The following is an 11,080-nucleotide window of genomic DNA, read 5'->3' as shown; positions in this document are numbered from 1 at the left end:
CTCCTCACCTGTTGCACTCAGTTGCCTCTGATCACCTATTAACCCGGTATATAGACTCTCCTCACCGTTCACATAGTGCCAGATTGTTCTCAGCATTCATGCAAGACTCTCCAGCAATTTTCCCGACTGCCTACACGGATTCGAACCTGCCTGCCCCTGACCATTCCGTCGTGTCGTCTCCCCGGATAGCACCTCAGCCTTCTGTCCCCGACCACGGCCTTCGTCCCGTACCTCCTGGTTTCTGTCTGCCCCTCTCCTGGGCTGTTTGGTGTATCCCTGCAACGGCTCCTCGACTTCCTGCCTGGCTTCGACTCTCCTTTCGTCTGTCCCTCGCTGGTTTGTTTGCATCGTGTGTTGGATCTCCTGGTTATCGCATCTTCCACTACCCCGACTACGTCTCCTGCCTGCCCCTCTTCAGAACCCTCGCTCAGTCCTGAGCCTCTGTGTGAGTACGGTGTACCCATTCCTGTGTTACTACTCTGTGTTACAGTATCGTAATAAAGTTCATGACCAATTATACCTGCCTGATTCTGTGCTGCTATTGGGTCCAAGCTATACCCGTTACAGTTGGCCCAGATGGGCTGGACTTGGGGAACAACCCATGCACCAAGACTTCCTGAATAAGGCTGATAACTGTCCTTATGTTTATAACACTGACCAAGATGGATCCATTACCACAGGTTCTTGAAGTAACTGGAAAACGGTGGCAGCTTATGCCGGAGCTACAGACCGAGCTGAAACAGATGAGAAATGTGCTCACCAATGCCTAGTCTGAAAATGACCATCTCACTTCCATCACACAGCAGCTGAAGGAGAGCAATCAGGTTCTGGAGTTGAAAAGCCTTGATTTTGGAATGCAACTCAGTTACAGAACTGGATTGAGGTAAATTCCAGCCGGGATCAAAGTGAGGAGCTGAGTTAAGATGGATCACACAGCCAGTTGCCATTGATGGAGAAGGATGAAGAATGCTGGTTTCACACGCTGATGGACAACTTGGGAGAAAGAATGACTCCATTTGTGAAAAGAAACTACATTTGTGATGAATGTGGACAGACTTTCAAACAGCGGAAACACCTGTCAGGTCACCAAATGAGCCATGCTGGAGCAAAACCTTTGCAGTGTGAAGTTTGTGGTTACCAGCGCAGGCAAAGAACATCCTTGAAATACCATATGACCAAGCACAAAGCAGAAGCTGAACTTGGATTTGCTTGTGACCAATGTGAGTAGTGGTTCGAGAAGGCTCACAATTTGAATGTTCATATGTCCATGTTTCATCCCTTGACCCAGAATACAGATAAAAACAAACCTATTGAAATTGAATCGTCAGCTAAGTATAGAAACATTAATTAAGCAGGAACCCAGTTAATAGTTGTTAAACAGCTAAATGATGAGTCTCAAGAATCTTGCACCCTTTTTCAGTGTCAGCAAGACACAAAGGATTAACATGAATAAATGTGATCAAGCCAGGCTCACCTAAAATAGGTAGAGCAAAGGAAAGGTTAGTGTGGAGAAGATAGTTCTGAGCATTATAGCACACCAGTTCCAGAGACAAAGTCCAATGTATGCAATGGGGTAGAGGTGCATCAGGCAGAATCCTAGCAATTGGAAGGACTGCTAACAGAACCCTGATAACAGAGAGGAAGAAGCTAGTTGATGTTGTGGTGAGGCAGGATTCCACTTTGCCACAGTTACATCCTGGACATGCATTCAAGTCGCAGCGTTGTTTTGAATGAGGGACAGTGCCCATCCAGTAGAAATAAGGACTCAATGGAGGAAGTTCTGGATGGTTCAATAACCCTTTCACCTGGAATGGAACAGTGACTGAAAATGGTGAGTGTGATAATGTTGCGAAGCATCAAGCTGTCCCAGTGTTAGCAGACTTTCAGCCTTGTATATACATTGGAGCCACTCCGCAGTCAGTGGATGTGGACAATGCAGAATCCCCATTGAAGAAGGATATGTTCATTTGCTCAGATCCTGAATATACAGAGTGCTCTTGGGAAAATGTTTAGGTACAAGATGCAACTCAACCATTTAATGTAAAAAAAAAGGTTACTGCAATGAAGCATCTTGTTCTATAAGAAATTATGTTGTGGATGGATTGGAGTCCAGTGATCTTTCTGAAAGGTATTTATCAAGTGAAGATGACAGAGAAATAAAAGTTAAGAATGATTCTTCAGACGAGTCTTTTCAACCATATTGGAAAAAGAAGAGTAAGTTACCAGTTAAAAAGTACAATATTACGGATGTGAAGAAACAATCTGGACAAAAATGTGGCTGAAAACAAGTTCAAGTTCAAGTGAGTTTATTGCCATGTGTCCCTGATAGGACAATGAAATTCTTGCTTTGCTTCAGTCAAACTGAAAGTTTGCCAAAGTCAAACTTGGAAAGGTACGATTTCTCCACCATGTATTGATGTCAGTATAAGGGTTGCTGTGCTGTTTACAGAGGATTTGACGGAATTAAGAAACATAAAAGAGCAGCATGAAGAGGTGCGTGAAAGACCTTGCCCCCACCAAGGATGTAACAAGGCGTTTCTGATTGATCGCTACCTGCAGAGCCATGTAAAGCTGATCCATACAGAAGAAAGAACGTCTTTACAGATCAGGAGGAAGTGCAAAGCCTTTGGTCACAACTTCGGAAAGACAAACCACATTTGATCAACAATCTTGAAGCATTTTGAGCTTGATCATATGACCAAGGGTCTAGACAGAGAGAAGCTGAGCATTTTGAAACAGCTGGAACTCTTGAAAGAGATTATGCATAACTCTATCCAGGAAGACAATGACTCAGACCTTGTGGGTAATCAGTGTGATGACAATCAGGACATTGATGAGGATGCCAATTATGGTGTTTCTGATGAGAAGGACAATTGCCGTTTTGTTCCCAACCCTGATCAGATCGATGCCGATGGTGACAGCAGAGGAGACAACTGCAAGGATGACTTTGACAACAACATCCCAGATATCTATGACATGTGCCCTGAGTACAGCACCATCAGTGAGACTGACCTGAGGAAGTTCCAAAGGGGACGATGGAGATCGTTCCTAACTGGGTAGTGTGCAACAAGGGCAGGGAGTTACTGCAGACCGCCAACTCTGACCCTGGCCTTGCTGTCAGATTTGAGGAGTTCCACACCATCAACTTCAGTGGCACCTTCTACGTCAACACAGACCACAATCTACACTTTCACAATCTGACTTTGTCTTTGGCTTCCAGTCCAGCATCCGCTTCTACGTGGTGATGTGAAAACAGGCTGGCTACCCAAACCTACTGGGAAGAGAAGTTGTTGAAACCCACGGATACGCTAGCATTTAGATCAAGGTGGTGAATTCTTGCTTTGCTTCAGTCAAACTGTAAGTTTGCCAAAGTCAAACTTGGAAAGGTACGATTTCTCCACCACGTATCGATGTCAGTATAAGGGTTGCTGTTGTAACGATCTACGAAGAGACTGGCAACACCCTCGGACAGGTGCGAACATTATGGCACAACCCCAATATCGGCTTAAAGGATGAAACCGCCTACAGGTGGCACCTGATCCATTGACCCTAAACAAGCTTCATCAGGATGATTGTCAATGAAGAAAGTGAGAACTGGTAGCCATACCATTGGTTTGATGGACTTTGGGGTACTGTGATACATTATGGCTCTATCATTCTGCAAATCGTTGCTCTAATGGTTGCGATCATTGTGTGTACCTACCGAGGACTGTGAATATTATCATGTTTGAATAAAAAGGAGGGAATGAAGGAGCTAATAGTCAAATCTAATAGTCAAATCTAAAATGAAGTTGTTCTTCTGCAAAAGCATGGACAAGTAGAACAAAATAATCGCTCGATGTCAAGTCTGAATGACTTTGTAAACTATATGGAACACAATATGGAGGACAGGTTGTCATTTTCAATAAAGACATTAAGATGGCAGCCTACGTAATAACATGCGCTTCTTTTCAAGACCATAAAGAAGCCAAGATTGAAAAAAAAATAGCTGACACTCCAGAGATAAGTAATAACTTGTTATTCGATGAGCTTGAGATGAACCCAACTTTTCCTATATTCTGAAAGGTTATAAAATCCTTCAATCATGCCATATTCAGACTTGGTAGGAGTGTTTTACTGATAAGAAAAAATGTATAATTGTGCTAACTTTCTTTTGTTCTGTGAGTGGAGCCCGAGAAGCACTGAGCAACATTTGTGTTCATTGTAATCTTCCCACTCCGATGTGACGAATCAATTAAAGATTGCCGTGGTTTACCTTTAACAGTTTTTGTTGCTATCTGCTTTTTAAGAAACAAACTTTGACATGAGGACAAATTCAATTTTGACTTTGAGAAAACCCTATCCTGGATCCGAGAGGGAGTAAAAGTGATCTACTGAGGTGAATGATGCTGTGATTAGAAAAGATGCAATCTTTTGATAAGACTGGCATTAATGGAGATGGCAAACCTCTTTCTGGCAAAACGCTTGCTGTCTGATCTCATTGTGATCAATACGTTGCTTTGTCAGTGATAATCGCGTGACCAGACATTGGCAACTGCTAATCCGAGTAAATGATTGCAAAAATGTCTTCATCATCCATGCTATAAGTGGTACTTGGGACCATTCGACTGACCACCACCTTCTCCACTAGTTTATAAACTGAATGAGGAATTTTGCAAAGCAGTTATCCCATTGGGAATAGTGAATAGTATGCATTGAAAAAATACGTAAATCACAGTGTCGAAGCTATTTATATTTAGGCTAGTTACTGTTGGCGTATTATATTATTTTGTCTAGATATCTTGCAGTATTATTTTGGACACTTAGGGGCGGTCATTAGATGCACAGTGGGGCGTTTACATATGGGCATAGTGGACAGGGAGTGTTCACACCAGGCACAGGCGTATAGAGTATACAGGCTTTACAACTCGTATGCGGAATAAGGAGAACCTGGTACGTTCATCTCTTTGGTTGTACAACTACTTCAATAAAGAATCATTTAAACTGGAAATAATGGCTGGAAAATCTGTTCTATTTGGTCTGCATAAGATCACTCCTACATACCTGTGTAGTAATGGCAACGGAAAGTTGGACTGGAAGAATTAGACATTTGTCATTACAATGAGAACTGGCTCAATTTTGGTAAATTTATCAAATCCAAGGCTTTGGCTAACTGAGGCTCACATTGAGTAGTTCAGCAGATCTCTTCCAAGATGACTCGAAATGTTAACTATTTACTTTTGTTCAAGTTGGTATTGTGTGTTATGTTTATATAATTGGGATCTATAAAACCTTTAGGGTGAATTGGCGCTGATTTGCATCACAATGTTGTCAACTGGTTCTTGCATATCTCTCATGCGTCTAATACAAATCTGAGAATGTTAAGTAACTTGCTAAAACTAAAATAAACTTATTTTTTCAGGTAGATCTGAAAGCTAAAAGCACACTAACAGATAAATCTTGAATCCGACAGAGAAAATAATTAAAAATAACATAGTCAACTGATAGTGGTAGCTTCCACTCATAAGTTTATGGAAATAGATATAACATTAATGAACACTCAACTCAGTCTCCACTGTCACCAAACAGAGTGATGAAATTGTCTGAAGGGTCTTGAGCCGAAACGTCACCCATTCCTTCTTTCCAGAGATACTGCTTTACCTCCCCCCTCGACTCCATTCAAGGACCCAAGCAGTCGTTCCAGGCAAAGATCCTATAGCAAAGCTATAGGATCTTTGGTTCCAGGTGTGACAGAGGTTCACCTGCACCTCCTCCAACCTCATCTATTGCATCCGCTGCTCTAGATGTCAGCTGATCTACATCGGGGAGACCAAGCGTAGGCTTGGCGGTCGTTTCGCCGAACACCTCCGCTCGGTCTGCAATAACCTACCTTCCAGTGGCTCAGTATTTCAACTCACCCTCCCATTCCGAATCTGACCTTTCTGTCCTGGGCCTCCTCCATGGCCAAAGTGAGCACCACCGGAAATTGAAGGAGCAGCACCTCATATTTTGCTTGGGCAGTTTATACCCCCAGCGGAATGAACATTGACTGCTCCAATTTCCGGTAGCCCTTATTGTCTCCTCCCCTTCTCAGCTCTTCCTCAGCCCACTGGCTCCTCCTCTTCCTTTCTTCTTCCCCCCCCCCGCCTCCACCCTACATCTGTCTGAAGAAGGGTTTCGACCCGAAACGTTGCCTATTTCCTTCGCTCCATAGATGCTGCCGCACCCGCTGAGCTTCTCCAGCGCTGTTTCTACCTTCGATTTTCCAGCATCTGCAGTTCCTTCTTAAATATACTGCCTGTCCCGCTGAGTTACTCCAGCTTTTTGTGTCTATCTTCGGTTTAAACCAGCATCTGCAGTTGCTTCTTATACGTGATTAATATAACTATTTGTTTCAAAATGCTTCTTCACAACAATTTCTTATTTCATATGAACCTATTAATTTTGGCTGACTATTTAATCATAATGTATATTTTTGACACTCCTGGTGTGATTTTCAAACAACACTTGCATTGTTTTGTCATTTAAAGTCGGTAATTTCTGCACATTTCCTGTTTATTTGGATAAATAAAACTGGTATCCTGAAGTGGCCGAGTAAATACAGTGTACATGAAAACACATTTAATAGCAGATTTACAGTTCATATATTTGAATGAATTTTAATGCATAAAGGAATTTATTTAAAATTTCATAAAGGTAACCGTGGAAGTGCGCATCCAAAATTTTTTTTTCGTAGCGAATAACTAGCAAAGATATCATCAATAGCATGGCTCATTTAATAAATTAGACATCACTAATAACGTAAAGGTAATAGATGAGGTTGGAGGAGGTGCAAGTGAGACTCTGCCTCACCTGAAAGGACTGGCGGGGGCCCTGGAGAGAATCAAAGGAGGAGGTATAGGGACAGGTCTTGCACCTCCTGTGGTTGCAGGGGAAGATACTTGGGTAGTGATGGGTTAACTAGGGAGTTGAGAAGGGAACGGTGTCTGAGTAAAGCAGAAATGAGTGGGGTTGGGAAGATGTGGCTAATGGTGGGACCCCGTTGAAGGTGCTGAAAATGCTGGAGGATTATATGCTGGACTAAGGGACTCTGTCCCTGTTGTGACTGGGAGCAAGAGAAGAGCCGCGGGGTAACAAGGAGAAACTCCAACCTCATCTACTGTATCTGCTGTTCCAGGTGTGGACTCTTATATGTCGACGAGACCAAGCACAGACTCGTCGATCGTTTCGTGAACACCTTCCCAGTCTGCCTTGGCCTTGATGATCTCCTGGTTGCCAAACATTTTAACTCCCCTTCCCATTCCCAAACTGACCTTTCTGTCCTGTGCCTCCTCCATTGTCAGAGTGAGGCCAAACGTAAACTGGAGGAACAGCATCTCATATTTTGCTTGGCCATCTTACAACCCAGCGGTAGGACAGCATGGTATGGCAGCTGCACCATGGCAGACAGGGAGAGGCTTCAGAGGGTAACTAGGACAGCACAGAAGATCAATGGTTGCCCTCTCCCCTCCCTGATGGATATCTACACCTCCCGCTGCCTTAGCAGGGCAAAGAATATCATCAAAGACAGCTCCCATCCTGCGTTTGGACTGTTCGACCTGCTGCCCTCTGGAAGGCGCTATAGGTGCATCAAATCCAGGACAAATAGACTCAGGAATAGTTGCTTTCCGAAAATTATAACTACTCTTAATTCAAATTCACACATGCACTGACTTCACAGCCCAACACCCGGACTTCCATCTGTATATATGTATATAGCGCCGCAGAATTGTGCACCTTCCCCCCCCCCCCCCCCCCCCCCCCCCCCCCCCCCCCCCCCCCCCCCCCCCCCCCCCCCTTCTCCCTTCTGTTTTTTTTGTTTTTCTGTTTCTTGTTTTTTGTACTAAATTATATGTATGCACTGAGTACGAGCAGCTTTCAATTTCACTGTACATGTATAGTGATAATAAATAGCATATCTATATCTATCTACTATTGATTACCCGAACTTCGTGACCTTTGCGTCTCCTCTCTCTCCGTCCCTCCCCCACCCTAGTCGTTGTACTAGTTTAACTGTCGTTCTGTTGAGTTCCTCTGTCTCTATACTCATTGTCACCTATCCCATGGCCAACAATGGCCTGTTGTGTGCACTACAATTCCTTGATTATTGTTGCTTTTTGCATATCCTACATTTATTTCACCTAAGTACCGTCTATATCTTTTGTTCCTCTTCCCCGACTCTGTCTGAAGATAGGTCTCGATTCAAAACGTCACCTATTCCTTTTCTGCCGAGATGCTGCCTGACCCGCATAGTTACTCAAGCTTTTTGTGTCTGTCTTCAGTTTAAACTATCATCTGCAGATCCTCCTTGCACATTCAATAAAATGCTTTGTGCCAGCATGAAACTTTCAACCTTATCTAACATTATCTGTACACCTTCTTACTTCATTCCTATTGTAATTATCTAATTTCCCTAAAAGCTATTCATTCTATTCAGGTCAACCACTCCATGAGTTGCACATTCTAATCATCCTTTGATTAAACAGGTTTCTATTAATTCCATCATTATATTTATTTCAGTGAATATTGTAAATTTCAATACAGTTTAATAAAAGGAAGACTTCGTATTGGTTTCCCCAATATTTTTTACAGCTTTGTAATTTGAGCACTTCTGTGTTGGAACACCCACTTGAAGAATGAAAACTTGTGGGAGTAGGGAAGGATTCTGGTTATGTTGTGGTATGAAGCGAAGGACTGTGAACAGCAGTGTTTGGCAAGAATTATGATGTGCAAAATGAACAGAGGACTAGAGAGAGAAGGAGATAAATGTTTCTGTTCAAAAGTTGGCTTCCACTGTAGATTTCCTGACAGAAGCTTCACTTTCAAGGCACGTATTTCATGAAATTATATGATTTAAAATAAAATTTGCTCTATTATATTTTATTGCTAATCCTCAATTTTTTTTTTTTTAACTGTTTGTTCATTTTTTGGGGTTATTTTAATATCTTTTAGTATATCACAATTTCAAATTGTGTTCCAAACTTGGCTTTATTCCTTTTGGATTTGTAACAAATGTAAATTTGTTTTATTTTGCTTTGACTGTGAAAGGAGAAATTAAATGTGAAGCTGGAAAGAGGGATATGGGTGAAAGGGTTCAGGAGAATGAGGCGACCATTTCGCCAAACACTTGTGCTCTGTCTGCCAAGGCCCGTTAATGATGGCAATAAAATCTTGTCATGATCTTGTGAAAGTGACTGGAAGAAAAGCTGCAAATTATCTTCTTGACATGCCCGACCAATGAAGGCTACCATGTCATTTATCATATTTTAATCTCTATCTAATTCTGTTGCCACTTTCAAGATCCCTCTACATCAATGCTGTTAAAAGTCTTGCCGTTAACTGTGTGATTTGTCCTTGCATTTGACCTCACAAAGTGCAAAACCTCACACTTGCTTGGATTGAAGTCCATTTGCAATTTCTCCACCCATATCTGTAACTGACCTATATCCTGAAGTGTCCTATGACAGTCTTTACTTGCTTTCCACAGTTCTACAAGTTTTGCTGTTGTCTGCAAACTTATGAACTAACCCATTTTACACTTACGTCCAAGTAATTTTTCTATATCTATCTATATTTATTATACTAAAGTTTATATTCATATTTCTGTGTACCTCTGGACGTGGTAATCCAGTCGCTAAGTTTGAGGCAGGCTATTTTTGGAGCACCTTTTCTCGCCCTTTCCCCAAGAGAGGTGAGTAGAGTGGATCCTAAAGAGGACTGCTCAGTCGTGGGTGCAGCTGCCGAAGGACTCTTCTGCCTCGTTCTAAGAGTCCAGCGGCTGAATCTAACACCCACCGCCTGATGTGCCAGCTCATGACTAGGGGCTTCCAGATCTCACAATCCTGCCCCCGTCGCTACTTGCTGATCGCCATAGGACTTAATCCAGGGTGTTAGGTGGATTCACTATATGGAGGACGCCTGTGCGTGACTTTGTTTAACATGGGGAGACTGGAGCACAGACAGCCACCACATGGTTCTTGACAGATCTGTGTAATGGAGTCCAAGCCAACCCGAGACCCTTTTCTACTGCAGTCATCTTCCGCTCTCCCAGCCGTTGTGACGCTCCACTAAAGTGTGCCATCATCCTCCGGCTGTTCCACTGTTGAGGGTTTGGTTCGATTGCTCTATGTCACAGACCTCCCCCTCGACCTTACCGTTATGGGTGGTCCTACCAGGGTCATAGCTCTAGACGGCATCACTCTCAGGATAGAAACATAGAAAATAGGTGCAGGAGTAGGCCATTCGGCCCTTCGAGCCTGCACTGTCATTCAATATGATCATGGTTGATCATCCAACTCAGTATCCTGTACCTGCCTTCTCTCCATACCCCCTGATCCCTTTAGTCACAAGGGCCACATCTAACTCCCTCTTAAATGTAGCCAATGAACTGGCCTCAACTACATTCTGTGGCAGAGAATTCCAGAGATTCACCACTCTGTATAAAAAAATGTTTTTCTCATCTCAGTCCTAAAAGATTTCCCCTTTATCCTTAAACTGTGACCCCTTGTTCTGGACTTCCCCAACATCGAGAACAATCTTCCTGCATCTCTCCTTTCCAACACCTTAAGAATTTTGTAAGTTTCTATAAGATCCCCCTTCAATCTTCTAAATTCTAACGAGTACAAGCCATGTCTATCCAGTCTTTCTTGATATGAAAGTCCTGACATCCCAGGGATCAGTCTGGTGAACCTTCTCTGTACTCCCTCTATGGCAAGAATGTCTTTCCTCAGATTAGGAGACCAAAATTGTACGCAATACTCCAGGTGTGGTCTCACCAAGACCCTGTACAACTACAGTAGAACCTCCCTGCTCCTATACTCAAATCCTTTTGCTATGAATGCTAACATACGTTTCACTTTCTTCACTGCCTGCTGCACCTGCATGCCTACTTTCAATGACTGGTGTACCATGACACCCAGGTCTCGTTGCATCTCCCCTTTTCCTAATCGGCCACCATTCAGATAATAGTCTACTTTCCTGTTTTTGCCACCAAAATGGATAACCTCACATTTATCCACATTATACTGCATCTGAAACGGGTGAGCAGTGGAATATTGCGTTG

At 42.9% G+C, this 11,080-nt stretch overlaps 1 pseudogene; it reads left to right on the top strand.

Annotated features, from left to right (window-relative positions):
* The first annotated feature begins 1,225 nt into the window (after positions 1 to 1,225).
* On the top strand, positions 1,226 to 3,601 carry LOC129696069 (thrombospondin-2-like; annotated as a pseudogene).
* The last annotated feature ends 7,479 nt before the right edge of the window (positions 3,602 to 11,080 follow it).

The sequence above is a fragment of the Leucoraja erinacea genome, chromosome 4 (assembly GCF_028641065.1).
Source record: "Leucoraja erinacea ecotype New England chromosome 4, Leri_hhj_1, whole genome shotgun sequence".
Taxonomy (NCBI): domain Eukaryota; kingdom Metazoa; phylum Chordata; class Chondrichthyes; order Rajiformes; family Rajidae; genus Leucoraja; species Leucoraja erinaceus.
This window is presented reverse-complemented; position numbering and strand designations above follow the sequence as displayed.